The sequence below is a fragment of the Canis aureus genome, chromosome 1, assembly GCF_053574225.1.
Source record: "Canis aureus isolate CA01 chromosome 1, VMU_Caureus_v.1.0, whole genome shotgun sequence".
NCBI classification, from domain to species: Eukaryota; Metazoa; Chordata; class Mammalia; order Carnivora; family Canidae; genus Canis; species Canis aureus.
In genome coordinates, this window is record NC_135611.1 from 66,239,812 (window position 1) to 66,257,701 (window position 17,890).

At 37.9% G+C, this 17,890-nt stretch overlaps 1 long non-coding RNA gene across 26 annotated transcripts in view; it reads right to left on the reverse strand.

The window, feature by feature from the left end:
• LOC144316522 (uncharacterized) overlaps positions 1-17,890 on the reverse strand; it is a 179,274-nt gene that overhangs the window by 60,175 nt on the left and 101,209 nt on the right. For 23 of the 26 annotated variants that reach the window (XR_013382532.1, XR_013382491.1, XR_013382493.1 and 20 more), the window contains 4 exons: positions 7,809-7,966; positions 3,868-3,947; positions 283-376; positions 112-187 (listed from right to left, as the gene is read on the reverse strand). This is a non-coding gene — a long non-coding RNA (uncharacterized LOC144316522). Of the gene's footprint in view, positions 1-111; positions 188-282; positions 377-3,855; positions 3,948-7,808; positions 7,967-17,890 lie in introns of all 26 variants that reach the window. The other 3 variants (XR_013382528.1, XR_013382531.1, XR_013382529.1) reach the window with 2 other exon arrangements.

Genomic DNA, 17,890 nt, shown 5'->3' on the forward strand with positions numbered 1-17,890 from the left:
ACCCGGGCTGCCCTACACTGTTGTTTTAGAAGCACATCGATGTTTTGACTGTTTTAGAATCATAAAAATAAATATTTGGTATGGATTGCCATTCTACAAGTGTTTCCTTACATACTAGGATGAAATTAGCCATTCATCTTCTAGAGTGGAGAATTCTGGAGTTCCAGAGATGCTGAATTTTGAAGGCCTGTAATACAGAACAGAATCAAACAAACATGAGTTTTATGTCCTGTTTCTTTAGAGAAATATTAAAACATTGCTGGAAGCTGTAATTTTACGTACTTCAAAAGCGAGAGGAAATCAAACATTCTACAGGATCATGGTAAGACTGAGCCCCACTCATCGGTACTGCAGTGATGACAACACAATCATTTTTCTGGAAAAGTAGAAGCATAAGAAACTTATGCTCAACTGTGTGGGAAAAATCAGCAAATTACACAGCAAGCTGGAGGGTCCACCTTACCACAAATACAGAAGGGCCCTGCAGACATTATAAATGAGTGCAGTCTTTTGGGAAGTCTATCAGAATGATGAGTTTCCGTCCCACAAGCTTATACACATTTTTCAGAACTCCAGAACCATGGAGTGGTTAGAGATCATAACGGCCTATGTGTGAACAATCTCCTTTTTACATGACATAATGAGTCATTAAAGCTTATGCACAGATGGCTTTAAAATGTCAAGATAGCTACTCTGTACTTCTCACTACCCAGAACTTTTAGAGGAGTTTTCATGTCTATAACTTATACAAAAAGCCTGGCTAGAACACAGTTCTAAAGAAAGCTCAGTATCTTTGTTCTAAGGCTTTGAGGCTAAGGCTAGGTGCTTTACCCCAGCCTTGCATCCTGGAAAGAAGGTTCCCAGTCATGGAAAGACTGGAAAGAAGGTTCCCAGTCATGGAAAGACTGGAAAGAAGATATATGCGGTAACATACTACTGGAATAGCTCATGATAAAGGAGCCACAAAGGGCTGTGGCCAAGTAAAGGGGTACATTTGGTGAGGGGGGTTATCTGCTCCTGCTTACAAACTGGCACATTTAACAAGCAGCAGAAATTGCTCATGCTTCCCTCAAGAGGAGAAAAGGCTGCCTTGAGTCAAACTGAGGTCTTTAAGGGTTAATGCCTCCAGTTCACCAACAGAGGAGCTCTTCAACCAGGGGTATCAATCATTGGAGTCTTTTACTTGTTTACTAACAAGTACCTCCTGCACTGGCTGTTGGTTCTCACAAGTATTTACCAGGTGTTTACCTATGTAAGAACAATGAGGGCCCATTGCCGGTGAAGGCTAGAGATCTTGTGTAGCGAGGTAACACCAACTCTAGAATTAATTTACAAATATCATAATCCACTTAAGATCTCAATCTCCTAGTCTATTTACTGCTACCCTGATAGTACCTAATTACCTAACTCACTGAGAAGTGTGTCCACTAAATAATCCCAATTAGTGGGGATCCCTGGGTGGCTCAGTGGTTTGGTGCCTGCCTTTGGCCCAGGGCACGATCCTGGAGGCCTGGGATCGAGTCCCGCGTCAGGCTCCCGGCATGGAGCCTGCTTCTCCCTCCTCCTGTGTCTCTGCCTCTCTCTCTCTTTCTCTGTGTCTATCATAAATAATAAATAAACAAATAAATCTTTAAAAAATAATAATAATAATCCCAATTAGTTGCCCTCAATCTCATTGTTTGCTCTCAGAGTGACCTCCTTGGATTCACTCTCATCCTTTCTTCTCTCAACTTCTACAGACTAGAATTGCTCTTTATGGTAGTCTGGCCTCTCAGACGTTTCTCTTGATCCTCCAAGGTTTAGAAAATCCCTATATTTTTCAAACACACGAAAGAGCTGGCAATACTGATACCCTGTATCAGATGCTCCCAACCCCAGAACACTTGCATTGAGCACCTTCAAGAACATACAATACTAAATCATAAAAGGATGCATTTCCCTCTTTATTTGTTTTGTGTGACTACTATAACAAATTACCACAAACTTGGTGGCTTTAAACAATAAAAATTTATTCTATTGCAGTTCTTTCAACCAGAACTCTAACATCAGTGTCAATGGACCAAGATCAAGGCCGTACACTGCCTCTAAAGGAAGAATTGGTTCCTTGGCTCTTCCAGTGTCTGGTAGCTGCCAGCACTCCTTGGCTTGTGGTTTCATCACTCCAGTCTCTGCCTCTGTCCTCACATTACCTTCTCCTCTGTGTATTCTTCTTCTTTTCTACAATTTGTGTCACATCTTCTGCCTCTGTCTAATAAGGACACATGTGATTACATTTAGAGTCCACCAGGATTAGCCAGGATAATCCCCCTATCACAAAATCCTCAACTTAATCACATCTACAAAGACCTTTTTTTTCCTTAGCAGGTAACATTTATAGTTTCCAGGGATTAGGACCATCTTTCATGGCCATTATTTAACGTACTTTACCCTCTAGTCACCCTCATCTTATTCAGGGTCCTTCCTGTGGCATCAACATCATTTTGCTCCTATTACTTTCTAAATACCATTCTTTGTTGTATGAATCTTATTTAGATATGGTTATATACTAAGGACTGCAAGTGTAAAGCTCATCCACTACGTATAAGGGAGGACTTAATCTGATACATGAGATCATTTCAAGCAATTCTTAGAACAAATAAATATAAGCACAAAGGACAGGCCTCCATTAGCTAAGGTAAACCATCAGGTTCCCTTTGCCTTAATCATGGGCATATCAAGGCACTCCATAAGGAAGAGTATATAAAACATACCCACAGGGTAATCTTAAAAAGGTATTAAGAAAAACAGGATAAAACATAAGTCATGAGAACTCAGAAAGTTGTACTGGCCCCTTGGGGCCAGTTTGACTCAAAATGGAGAATGAGATGAGACAATTTCATGAGCCTACTAGCAAAACTGCTATCACAGCTTTAGGAAACTATAGACTTCTTTGATTGCACTCTTTATATTTTCTGAAATCTCTGTGCTTCTTGGCACCCTTCGTCATTTATTCATCCCCTCACTCATTTAATCCACAAGTATTTATTGAATGCTCAGTATGGGCCAGGCACAGCATTATCCCCAGGCTATGCAATCCTTAACAAAACAGACCTGTCTCTATCCTTCTTGGGCTCACAGTGTGAGAGAGTAACTCCCTGCTGTTTAATAGTAGGAAACTACTGCCTACCTTTTCATGTCTGTTATCATTATGTCCATAATGACATAGGAGGAGCCCAGGGCCAGTTGCTTATTAGCAGCACATCATGAAGATAAGAGTGGGTCTAGAGTGAGCAAGTCCTAAGACTAACATGAAAATAAAGGAAGCAGAGGCAGAGTAACTCAATCTGCTGTGCCTCCTCAATTGGAGATTCTCCTTCCAGGGAAAACCCATGATGTGCCTATATTTTGTTTCATTTATTTTTATTTTTTTTCTATATTTTGTTTTAATAAAGAAGTTAGAATTGCTATAAAGGCCTTCAGAGCTCTTGGAGAATCAAAAAAGCAACATGATGAGCCCTCTCATGAGCCTGCTACAGAGCAGCTCTGGTTTCATCTGGTTTACATTTTGGGCTTTTAAACAAAGGGTTCTACAACAAGAATATGAAGATTGAAAACTCCTGCTTTAAAGGAGCCAACCCCCATAGTGACCAAGAAACCTCCTGCAACGTGACATGCATAGGAAACAGCTCAAAATGCAAGTACCCTGAATGGGGGGCACCGTCTTATATGAAAGATAAACTATTACATTAATGTTTCACCAACGACAGTAACCAGTGTATTGATGATAACCTGATTCATTCTGGTGTTTCATTTCTTTCTCCTGTGACAGGAGACATAACCAGGAAGGGAATGAAAATAGGCAAACTTGTTTCTCACAATGCTTGTCACCTGTCAAGTCATAATTTCCCTGCTCATGTTCTGAATGTTCTTCCCTTTTGAAGCAACTATGAGTTTCTGAAGAGCTATTCCTGGGGATTGAAAACACAAGGGTCATAAGAATTGCATAAGTTAAATAAAAAAAATAATAATAATAATTAGTTGGAGGGATACTGGGTGGCTCAGTGGTTAAGTGCCTGCCTTTGGCTCGGGGCATGATCCTGGAGTCCCGGGATCGAGTCCCACATCGGGCTCCCTGCATGGAGCCTGCTTCTCCCTCTGCCTGTGTCTTTGCCCCTCTCTCTCTGTGTCTCTCATGAATAAATAAATAAATAAAATCTTTAAAAAAAATGAGTTGGAATCTGGAAGTTTGATGAAAATCTCTTCTTACCAATTGTGTATGTATCATTTTTATTATCTTGTGAACTTTTAGAAAGATGAGTGAAATTCCTATTTCCCAGACTACACTAGCCTCTAAAATAAGGTAATCACAACAATAATTATCAGCATGTTCTGGCCCTATTTCTGTACAACCTAACTTTCAAAAAAACTCTTCCCAAAAGATTCTGAGTTTTCTTCAGTGGTATCTTATGCTTTGGCACCAACTACTGTCAGGCCCTTTCATTCTTGCTCACAATCACAATTTCTTTAGTCACCTTTAATGTCAAAAATGGCAGCTATACCATGATGATCACAAAATCACTCAGAATGAACTGGTTAAGAGTTCTAGCACTTTAATCAGACTACTTGAATCTCAGTTGTACCAAGACCTGAAGGGACCCTAAAGATAGAAGTAAAGATAGCACGGGGATGTGTACAAGCACTAAATACCAGGAGGGACAGTGGGTTTATGCTTGCATAAATAGGCAAACAATGATAAGGACCAAGTTGCTGATTCCTCTTCTTTCCCAGTGCCTTGACTCTGCCTGCCCCAATGTCTCAGAATGCAAATACAACTCTAGGAACAGAAATGGAGTGTATTGAGAACATTATCCCAATACTTTGCTACTTCCAGAGGAATCATGTCCATATAGACAATAAAGTTCTATTTTCTGATCACTTGAACTCATTGACTGATAACTTTTCCCCTTTATGTAAAATTATTTAAATGATTAATCATGCAAAAGTAATCATTCATTAAGTCTAAAGATATAATATAATACATAATTATAAAGTGATATTTATACTTAGGTTTAATATTATGTTTAATTAACTACTCTAAAACATTAATAGTTTATGTTATGTATATAACTGAATTTTATATTTTTCTACACTGTTGGATCTTTTTGGGTAATTCATTTAATCGGCCAATATTCCCCCTAAAATATTTCCTGATTTTTCAGCTTTTCGTTGCCTATGGTAAATGGTTTATTAAATGAATTGGACTCCTGCATTCATATTTATGGAGAAAAGAACATACTTCTATTCCAAAGAATCAAGAACGCAAGCTATAAATGAGGTATTGGTGAAAAGGGGCAAATTCTCAAGTCCAGGGCCCCTAGGAGAAAAGGCTTTTAGACATGTAAATTGAAGCTGCCCTTTCTCAGGCGTTCTCTTTGTTTATTTAAAGAAGTTTCTAGCTAATCTCTTTAAGTACAACTAAAAACTAAATCTGCATCTGTTAAATTCCCTTCGAGAACTTAAAAATACATTACCATTTAACAGGGGGTGAGAAGCCCCTCCCAACACACCAACAACCACTGCACCTGAAAATTTCAGCTGCACAAGAGAGATTGGGCAACAGAGTATTGTTTTAAGAGAACAATAGATCTTATAGATTCACTGGAGACAAGAGCAACAAAGCAACTACTGGAAAGTCTGGTAAATCTTAGCATGCATCTGGAATTGATAGGAAGAAATGACATAGGACCATTATTTGTCTTATATGAATTCAAAAAGTCATCTTGTCGAGCACTGCATTTTTTTTTCTAGGGATATTTGTACTTCAACATAGTATAGCTCTTTCTTGTACACAGATGTACATGATGAATGAATAGAGCAAGGGCCCTTGGTTTCAATGTTCTCACCCTCCAAAACTGAATTATACCAAGATGCTGCTAATTACACAATAGTTCTTCTAAATGAAAGCTCACAGCTCATGGCAACAAAACTCACAGTAGGGGGTTTTAATGGATAGTATAATATTGAATAATTGACTCTTTAGCCCTTGAAGTGGTACTCCACTTTTAAAGTTAAAAAGGCAACCAGATTTGAATGGAAAGGAGCCATACAACTAATAAGGAGAAGAAATAACACCAGATGCCAAAATAATTTCCTCTTTACCACGTTTCTTCTTCCGTACACATTTCATACATTTATTAACAGAGAGGATTATCTTGTTTACCATCTCATCAAGATTGATTTATTTTATTGAAGACACTGAATGGAATAGCAACTGGACTCAGGTAATAGAGTTCATTTTTTCATACGCTGAATAATTACACTATGATTGATATTAATAATTATTTATTATTATTAGCTACCACTTTTTAAGCACCAAGATATCATGGTAAGACTTAAGCATTAAACTGATTTTCTTATCAGTCTATGTGGTACTATAATATTTCTCCTGTAGAAAGGAAAATGAAGACATAGGAGTCAGTAAGTTGGTTAAGGTCACACAGATAATAAGTGCTGAGGAGGTATTCAAAGATAAGGCTTTCTAAATCTAGTAGGATATAGGAGATTTTGACTAAATGGATATTATATTTCAAATATACATTTTTTTTTAAATCTATTTGACTAGAATCGTAGAAATGCTCAAAGCCCTGAACGGACTAGTTCTAGATCCCTTGTTAAGATTTTAAGTTCCTAAACGAAATCATTGTCACCTTTTATAATAAGGATCTGGTGGTGTCTCAAGCATATAATACAGAAGCATCTTCTTTCTCACAGGGAATCTCCTTGAGCAAGGAGTCAAGAACCTTTAGATGGCTTCCCACCTATTCAGGCAACACTGGGACAATTCTAAATCTAACCTGCTCCTCAGTGGACGCACTATTGGTATTTTAAGTGAAACAAATATTTGTAGTGCTGAGTTGTGCCAATCACTACAGGACACTTGCATCCTTGCCTACCACCCAGTAAATATCAATGATGCCAAAAGGCCCCACACACACAAATACAAGCCCCTCTGGAGGTGATACTGCCCCTAGCAAAGAGCCACTGAGTTCATTCTTACAATATCCTACAGTCATCAGGCAGCTGCTATATAGTTGTAAAAAGCAGTCCTGAACTTTCCCTGCAGGCTTACATCATTTTTATTCGAGTCCAAGAATGTTAGGAGCTGATAACATGCTGCCATAGGCAGATCTGGACTGAACCACTGCTCTGGGGTAAAACGATGTAAGATCAAGGGAGAAGGGCTCGGGAGTCAGATCAGAATGTGTAGACGTGGAAAGATGGTCGGTCGCCATACTGAGTCATAATCATTAGTGGGAAGGAAAAAAAAAGGGAAAACACATTAGGAAGTGCATGTCTCCAGTTCACTGGAGGAAAGGAAGAGTAGTAAAGCCCAGTTCGGGCTCCATTTGTCTGGTTGCCAACTTCCCACATGCTATTGGCTCATGACATGGTAATTCTCTGTCTGAAACCTAGCAGTTCTTTGTGCCTTTACAATCACTCCTCAGTCACCTAGTAACTACCCGTAGGCCCCACAAAAGACAGGCCAACTGTCTACTTTCATGTCTGTTGAAACTTATTCCTGAAATATGTCACTAGAAGACTAAAAAGCTTGATGTCCCGTTCAGCACATTTTGAGTTATATTTTTGAAAGAGGATGTTTGGGCAATGACACACAAATTACATGCACAAAGCCAAATTAATTATTTGCAGATATGTAGTATAATTATATGGTTTTATGCTATCCATCTGTGAACCTTAGTCTCCCCTGGTGCAAGTACTGCTTACAATAAAAAGATTTAATAGCTTTAAGAAAAATGTATTATACTTACATTTGCACGAAAGGAAGGCCTCCATTATTTGATGGCATTCGTGGGCTTCTATGGGTGAAGGGGACCTTGATAGGCCAACTGGTCCATTCTCTGGTGTTTAAGAGGAATCACTTTTAAACAACCTTTGAATGATGGTGGCAAGGAACTGTCACAGCCACCTGAAAAAAAGAATTTCATTATTGAGTATCTTTCATCTTCAGGAAATTCTTCTGTTACTGTATCTACATTTTCTGCAGTAATTTAAACTATTTAAAATCATTTGGTGCCCAGTGATCCCAGAAAACACCCAGTGGTGTCCTCTTTGTTAGAATAGGTCATGGCTGAGAGTTGTTATTCAACGATTTTTACCTCCTATTATCAGTACAATTAACCTTCCCTAACAGGTCTTGTTTTACAAAACCTAAAGATATTTTTAGTGATAAAGAAAATTGTGGGACACCTAGGTGGCTCAGGTGGTTAAGTGACTGCTTAGGCTCAGGTCATGATCTCAGGGTCCTGGGATGGAGCCCTGTATGTCATGGGCTCCCTGCTCAGTGGAGGGGTCTACGTTTCCCTGTCCTCCCTGCTTGTGTTCTCTCTCTCTCTCTCTCTCTAATAAATTTAAAAAAAAAGAAAATTGTGCAACATGACTTGCCAATGCAGGATTGCAAAATGATAGAAAGATCATCTCAGGGGTCCTTTTATGCATTTTAAAATTTGTATTGCTATCGTCTCAGCTTGCAAAATAGCATCCTGTCTCTGGTTGTGTCCTTTCATGTCCAAGTGCCTCATTAATATGGCACAATGACATAAGAGTGAACTTGGCAATTGCATAAGTTATATAAAGAGGTGAAAAGAAAAAAAAGAGAATGGAGTGGTTTACCTTTGCCGTGGGTACAGCCCATGTCTGATCCAGCAGGTCTGAAGTGCTACTAAAGAACTTGCCTTGCTCACAAGTTCCTGGTGCTGCTGCTGGTCTGGGAACCTGTCTTTGAGAACCACTGCCTGAGCTTACATAGGGATTGTAGGGGTGGTGCACGGCACCCCAAGACTCAGGTGTGGAATCTTTACAAAGCTGCTTAGCTAGTGGAGGGCAGTAAATTACTTAAACAAATTCTTGAGGCCGCAATAGTCATTTATTAGGGTTGCTTTACAGAAGTGACCCTTCAGTCTCATCTTCTAGAATGAGAAGGAAATTTCTAACAGGGAAGAGGGAATTACTTTTAAAATAGTGTATGATATAAACGGATGGGACCAAAGAATAGACTCATGTTTTCATGCATAGCAGCATGCTGACACATAAGGTAAAGGGAATAAAATGAGGGGAGGAACGTAAAATCTACTAAGCACTGTCTATACGCTGGATGCACCACATATAAGGTTTTATTTCATCTTTGCCATGGTTGTATACACCGACCCATATTTTACTCATGAAAAACTCAAAAGTTCAGAGGGGTTAATACTTTCTTTACCTGTGGTCAGACAAATAGTAAGTGGTGGAACTAGGATGAGAACCCTGGACTGGCTGATGGTAAAGCAATGGTCTGTGTTCATCATATTACTCTCTTATTCCAAAACAGATGATAGATAAGTAGATAGATAGATAGATAGATAGATAGATAGATAGATAGATAATAGATGGACAGATGATAGATATGTAGATAGATAAATGGATAGATAGGTAGATAGATTAGATAGATAGATAGATAATAGGTAGATAGATAATATATAGACAGAGATCAAATTATGAGAACGCTGATTGCACTGCTAAGGAATCTGTATTTTATAGGCTGAAGAAAGTTGGAATGATTTTTTATAATTTTATTTTTAGAAAAAAAAATTTTAAAAACAACCCTTGCAATAGTGTGGATCGGACACTTAAGATAATAGAATGATTTCAGAAACATGTCAGAGGTTAAGGTAATAGTCCAGGGCAGACCCAGTGAAGATCTAACCTAAGGCAGTAGCATGGAGGATGATATGGAACAAAGACATTCACAAGCTCTTTCAAAGGTCTTATCTCTTGGGCTTGGTGACTGCTTTGATGTGGGAATGAAGGTTTTTGAGGAGTCTGGGATCACTCTCAGTTTACTAACTTTGGCAGAAGACGGGGCGTGGTAAATAATTATACTATAAATCAAGATAGTAAATGCCAAAAGAAGTAGCCAGTTTGGGTGTAAAAGATGAAGAGTTCAGTTTTAAGGGCACGTTGAATTTGAAATAGTTACATCCCATAGGTAAGGAGCCTTCTCTGAACAGCTGAGGGGTGGCAGAGAAAAAATCATCCTGAGGAAAGACAGAGGAGAACACAGACTTAGGAATAAACCCCCAGGGCCATCAACTTTTTAAAAAATTTGGATATAGAAGAGGAAGTGGGTATAGAAGAGGAAGGAGATTCAAAGCACTCACCCAAGGGGTGGAGAGTGAACTGGGAAGTATGGTATCTAAGAATCTGAGACAAGGGAGTATTGAAGAACAAACAATGGTGAGCACAGACAAATGATAATGGAACTTATAAGAACCCAACAATTTGAATCATTGTAACGTGAATGGTAATAGGGTCCAGAGAAGCTCAAGTAAAGCGATTTGGGCTAAAGAGTAGTGTAGTGCATTGAAGAATTAAAGGGAAGTGAGAAGTAGAGATAATGAAATAAAATGCACTTTAGGAGCTTGGAATATAATAAATGAATATGCAGAAATCTTAAGTACATTTTTTCTCTCTTTAAATGTCTTCAGTAGGGATGATCCTCCCCTGCTCCTAGACAAAAACTAGCAGATTCCATGACTTTTCTTTCAGTGAATAAAAATCTTGTAGGCCTTTCAAATTACAAAGCCACTCACATTTAAGTAAAATTATTCAAATACTATAATAAACAAGCTTTCAATGTTTGTCCCATGATAAACATTTGTCCCTCTCCCATGGTGAGAAGGGGGATTTCAGGGAGGCACCTCAGCTAGGATGGCACCTCCAGCCATCCACACCTCAGCGACCCACTCAAGGGCAGCAGCCCCGCAACCTTCACTGTTGCCTCATCTCCCAACACCACGTGTTCTCTCAGCCTTTCCATGACCGCCATGCTGCAATCACAGCAGCGCTGCACTTAATCCCATCTAAAAGGATTTGTGGAGACCCTGGTTCTCCTCTTATCTCCAAATTCATGAGAAAGCCATGCAGAGCAAGGTCTAGCTTTCCAAATGGCTGCCTGGAGAGGCCTGGGACCACATCCCAGAAAGGTCAAGGGTAGGGCAGTTAATGCCTCATGAGTTGAATTTGTACCAAAGAGAGATAAGAAATGGGATCAAACAAGCAAACAAGCAAAAAACAAAACAGGTGGATGCCTCTCCATTACTTGCCCTGAGGAAACATTCCAAGGCAGGGCGACTCCACAAAGCCTGTCTGGAAAGTTGTACTCTGGAAATAAGCAACCACCTGTGTGCTTTGGTGAAGCTATAGCATGCTCAGTAATACACAGCCTGGTACACATGTCCCTCTTTCCCTATCTCATTGTCCTTCTTCCCTGATCTTACTATGTTGAGGTGACACGTCCCCATACAGTCTTGGCATAAACGCTTTCAGTACGGTTGTCTTAGGGAATTCAGGCCAGGACAGAGGTGGTTGTCTTCTTTTCTCTTTCTTCCCACTTTTCAGCAGTTTTTTTCTCTAACCTCTTGAGAGCAGGACTTCACTGCACTGTTATGCTCTGGCTCTCTACTCTGTTCAACATTGATTCTTCCTTTCCCTGGGCACTTGGTGGAGACTTTAGGGCAGATCCTCTGACAACAACTCCATTAACCCAGGCAATGCCTCTCCTTAGGCTCCTTATTCCAAACTCCCCAATACTATCTCCAGTGATGCAACTCACAGCTCTTACTTCCGGACTACCACTACCCAGGAGGACACATTTGTTCTTAGACGTAAATCAAACACAAGCCTACAATTTCCTCCAGTTGCAGAGAATACTCATATATACAACAACACGTATTTATATTATATATTTATGTGTGTGTGTGGGTGTGGGTGTGTGTTATCATTCATAAACATACATATCAATGATACAGGATTCTTTAAGTGGTCGCCTTGAAGCCCTTCTTATAAAGCAGAGTTGACCAAATTGTACCCTTCATCCCTGAGGGCAGAGGGGAAGAGGGATACAGATTCATAGCACTCCAAAAGTTCTCCTCAAATATCTGCTTCAAAAAAATGATCTCCTTTATTTCTAACTCTAGATAATTTTATATTCCTTGTATGTGAGGGGTTCAAAGCTCAAGTAATACGCTTTGGTTATCTACTTTGAAATTCTATATATGATCTGCTATAGCTTCCAAAATTCAACATCTATTGGTTTGCCTGGACCAAATCCAACCATAATATCTTCATAATGAAAAGGGTGAGAAATAATATAGTAGCTAAAGAAAGGTATAGAGTTTAAGAAGTACTTTAAAATTTTATTTTGATGTCAAGTGAAAACGATTTGTGTAGGTTCAAAATTCTGTTTGCATGGACATAGTAGAGAAGAAAACATTTAAAGTTTATATTAATAAAAGGATATTCATTTTCACTTGGTTAGTTTCCTCATTGGCAAAATAGAGCTAATAATATCACTTACCATAGAGCAGTTGTGAAAATTAAGGGAAATAAAAAATGTTAAAATGTGTTAACTATGCCTGGCCCAGAACAAGAGCTCAAATGATCTGGAATTTGACTATTAAGCCAAAAAAGTGTTAAAGATTTTCTGGAATCATAACGTAGATCTTTTTTCTTTTTAACTTAACTGTTAATCTACCAGTTTTTCAGTGTTTCAGTCACTTGGAGGAGAGGAATCTGAATGGATTTACACTTCATAAATATAAAACCTCTTTCTTTTCAAGGTGTCTGCCAATTGGCTTTACTATTAATCTCTTTCTTTTATCTTGTGTAATTTTTAGAATCATTCATGTATATATATATGTAGGAATATATATAATGCTTTAGCCCAGGTTCTTTTCCCTTTCCAGGAACATTCTGATCTTTTATGTGATTTCATAATAACTGGTTTCCCTGGACTTATTAGAGTCAGTTGTTTCATTAAACTGCAAGTAAGTCGTCCAAATCTGCTGACTTCACTTGTCTATTGAGGCAACATTCACTTTTAATAAAGTAATGATAATAGAAGAATATCTAACGTACGTGGAGTGCTTACGTGTAAGGTTCTGTGTTAAAGAGATTACTTGCATTAATATCCACAGTGATCTTCTGACACACGTATTCTTACTATATCCATTACACAGATGAAGAAAACAAGCTTAAAAAGACTAGGTTTTCAAAATGATTCTTCTCCCCAAACTTGTTAATATCTGAAAAGCAAAGAATTTCTGGAATGACCGACAGGAGTCCTAGTAAGGGGCAAAGGGCTATAGCTTCTTACCCAGAGGCAGTGGCCTCCCATGGAGCAGCCTTTGCCCTCACTGTGACGTGAGTCAGTGGTGGCCCTCTACCCACTCCAGAAATATTCCTCACTCATAATGAATCCACAGAGGTTTTAACTGAGGATTTCGTGGTATAATACAGAGGAATATTTACCTTGCAAAATTGCATAAAATCCTCTGGAGGATTTTCTTTCTCTAAAAAGCCCTTCCCCAAAACCAAGCCGCCTTTCATCTCCCTTTTCCTTCCTCTTTTTGTCCCTTAAGGAAGACAATCCTCTCAGTTTGAATATACCACCGAACAAACAAAAGCTAGACAAACAAAAGGCAGCTCACGTTACTTAAGCAGCTCCTTCAGTCACTTAAGCATGAGAGGGGGGCTCACCGACCCATTTCCAGTGGCCTCTCCAATGTATCCATTATGTACCTAAGACTTACTAAGGACGGAGAGTGGCGAGTAGACGTTGATACTAGGAAGAGATTTTTCTCATTAGTCCTTGCTGAACCAGGACCAAACCAATTCCCTGAAAACAAAGACCAAAACACAGAATAGAGAACAGGATGGACATGCCCTCTTAGTCACTAGAATAGACGGTGCCAAGCTTCCCTGTGAGCTCTATGTATTAAGCGTTTGAATGAATCCTTGTGAATCACCCTGCAGAATTTTGCGATTTAATTAGCTTATTAATATCAACTGCTTATAGCATGTTGAGGTGTGGGTTACCCCAGAAAGAGAGGAAGAGCAGAGATGCTTCCTATTCAGAATAAAAGAGAAAACAATAAAGGACAAGAAGAAGGAAGAAGCAATGATAAAATCATTCTAGAAATGTAAAATTTTCTTTACCAAACTGTCTTTTTCAAAACCATGTTTCCAAGTTTTATCAGACTCTGACTTAGATGGAAATTTTCCTTAAAATACATACATTTTATTTTATTTTTAAATTTTTATTTACTTATTTTTAAGTAGGCTTCACGCCAGCGTGGAACCCAACATGGGGCTTGAAATCTTGAGCCTGAGATCAAGACTTAAGCTGAAATCAAGAGTCAGATGCTTAACCAACTAGCCACCGAAGCACCCCAAAACACAGACATTTTATAGAGAGTGTGAAAATAGCCATATTTGGTAAATTCCTCTTCAGCATCAAATTTTGGAAACATAAGCCACATTTTTCTCACAACTAAATATATATTGCTGGTAGGGATGGCATAGTCACCAACTTCTCTTCAAGTTCCATACAAAGGCTCTTACCCTATATGAAAAAAAAATTTTAAGTTTTTGTTTAAATTCCCATTAACATACAATGTAACTTTAGCTTCAGGTGTACAATAGAGTGATTCAACATCCAGTGCTTATCATAGCGAGTAAACTCCTCAATCCCCACCACCTATTTCACCCATCCTCCCTCCCTCCTCCCCTCTGATACCATCAATTTGTTCTCAATAGTTACGAGTCTGTTTCTTGGTTTGCCTCCCTCCCTCTCTCTCTTTTTTTTCCCCCCTTTGCTCATTTGTTTTCTCAAACTCCACATATGAGTGAAATCACATGGTATTTGTCTTGCTCTGACTGATTTATTTCACTTAACATAATACTCTCCAGCTCTATCCACAGCATTGCAAATGGCAAGATTTCAATCTTTTTTTTTTTTTATGCCTGAGTAATATTCCATTATATATTACATCTTTACTCATTCACCTCCGGATAGATACTTGGGCTGTTTCCACAGTTTGGCTATTGCAGATAATGCTGCTATAAACTCTGAGGTGCATGTACCCCTTTTGAATTAGTATTTTTTTATTCTTTGGGTAAATACCTAGTAGTGCAATTGCTGAATCAGAGAGCAGTTCTATTTTTAACTTTTTGAGGAAACTCCATACTGTTTCCAGAGTGGCTGTTGCAGTTTGCATTCCTCTCAACAGTGTAGGAATGTTCCCCTCTTCCCACATCCTCACCAATACCTGTCACTTCTTGTGTTCTTGATTCTAACCATTTTGACAGGTGTGAGATGATAACTTATTGTAGTTTTGATCCGTATTTCCCTGATGATGAGTGATGTTAAGCATCTTTTCTTATGTCTCTGTTGGCCATCTGGATGTCTTCTTTGAAAAAGTATCTATTCATGTCTTCTGCCTATTTTTTAATTGGATTATCTGTTTTTGGGGTTGAATTTTAAAAGTTCTTTATATTTTTTAGATACTAATTCTTTATCACATATGTCATTTGCAAATATCTTCTCCCATTCCATAGGTTGCCTTTTTTTATTGATTTTTTCCTTCACTGTGAGATTTTTATTTTGATGAAATCTCAACAGTTTATTTTTGCTTTTGTTTTCCTTGACTCACAAGACATACCCAGAAAGAAGCTGCTACCACCTGGGTCAAAGAGGTTGCTGCCTATGTTCTCCTCTAGGATTTTTATGGTTAGGTCTCACATTCAGGTCTTTAATCCATTTTAAATTTATTTTTCTGTATGGTGTCAGAAGGTTGTTCAGTTTCTTTCTTTTTTTTTTTTTTTTTTTTTTTGCATGTTGCTATTCAGTTTTCACAGCATCATTTGTTGAAGAGACTTTTTCCTATTGGATATTCTTTCTTTTTTGTCAAAGATTACTTGACCATAAAGTTATGGATTCATTTCTGGATTTCCTACTCTGTTCCACTGATCTCTGTGTCTATTTTGCTGCCAGTACTATACTGTGATGATGACTACATCTTTGTAATTTAACTTGAAGCCCAAAATCATGATGCCTCCAGCTTTGCTTGCTTTCTCAAGGTTGCTTTGGCTACTCGAGGTCTTTCATGGTTCCATACAAATTTTAGGACTATTTGTTCCAGCTCTATGAAAAATGTCATTGGTATTTTGATAGGGATTATAATAAATGTGTATATTGCTTTGGGTAGTATAGATATTTAACAATATCTGTTTTCCCGATCCATGAGCATGGGATGTCTTCCATTGCTTTGTGTCCTCTTCAGTTTCTTTCATCAGTGTTTTATAGTTCTCAGAGTACAGATCTTTTACCTCTTCGGGTGGGTTTAGTCCAGGTCTCTTATTATTTTTGGTGCAACTGTAAATGGAATCCATTCCTTGATTTCTCTTTCTGCTGCTTCATTGTTGGTGAATAGAAACGCAACAGATTTCTGAATGTTGATTTTGTATCCTGCAACTTTACTGAATTCATGCATCAGTTCTAGCAATTTTTTGGTGGAATCTCTTAGGTTTTCAATATTGAGTATCCTGTCATCTACAAATAGTGAAAGTTTTACTTCTTCCTTACTGATTTGGATGCCTTTTATTTCTTTTTGTGGTCTGATATTGTGGCTTTCAGTACTATAATTAGTTAGTAGTGAGAATGGACGTTCCTGTCATGTTCCTGACTATAAAGAAAAAGCTCTCATTTACTTCCCTTTCAGGATGATGTTAGCTATTGGTTTTTCATAGATGACCTTTATTATGTTGAGGTATATTCTCTATAAACCTACTTTGTTGAGACTTCATGTTGAGACATCATGAATGGATGTTGTACTTTGTCAAATGCTTTTTCTGCATCTATTGAGATGATCATATATTTCTTTTCCTTTTTAAGATAAATATGGTATATCACATTGATTCGCAAATATTGAACTACACTTGTAACCAAGGAATAAATCCCATTTGTAGTTATGAGTGATTTTTTTAATGTATCCTTGGATTTAGTTTGCTAGTATTTTACTGAGAATTTTTGTGTCCATGATCATCAGGGATATTGGTCTGTAATTCTCTTTTTTAGTGAAATCTTTATCTGTTTATGGTATCAGAATAATGTTAGCCTCAAAAATTGAGTTTCAAAGCTTTCCTTTCTTTTCTATTTTTTTTTTTTTTTTGAATAGTTTGAGAAGAATAAGTATTAACTCTTTAAATGTTTGGTAGAATTTGCCTATGAAGCCATCTGGCCCTGGACTTTTGTGTGTTGGAAGTTTCTTGATTACTGATTCAATTTCTTTGCTGATTATTGATCTGTTCAAGTTTTCTATTTCTTCCTGTTTCAGTTTAGTAGTTTTATGTTTCTAGGAATTTACTTCTTCCAGGTTTGTCCAATTTGTTGTCACATAGTTTTTCACAATATTTGCTTGTAATTATTTGTATTTCAGTGATAATGCTTATAATTTCTCCTCTCTCATTTGTGATTTTATTATTTGGATCCTTTCTCTTTTCTTTTTGATAAGTCTGGCTAGAGGTTTATCAATTTTATTATTTTTTTCAAAGAACTAGCTCCTGGTTTCATTTATCAGCTCTATTGTTTTTTTGTTTTGTTTGTTTTGTTTTAGTTTCTCATTTCTTTCTGCTCTAATCTTTATCATTTTCTTCCTTCTGCTGGCTTCAGGCTTCATTTGTTCTTTTTCTAGCTCTTTAACATGTAAGATTAGGTTGTTTGAGATTTTTCGAGCTCTTAAGGTAGGCTTGCATTGCTTATATCCTTCTCTTTTAGGACCATTTTGCTGCATCCCAAAGGTTTTGAACTGTTGTGTTTTCATTTTCATTTATTTCCACGTATTTTTTTTTAAATTTCTTCTCTGATATCCTGGTTGAACCAGTCATCATTTAGTGGCATTTTGTTTAACCACCATGTATTTGCGGTCTTTCCAAATTTTTTCTTACAGTTGATTTCTAGTTTCATAGAGTTGTGGTCAGAAAAGGTGCATGGTAGGATCTCAATCATTCTGTA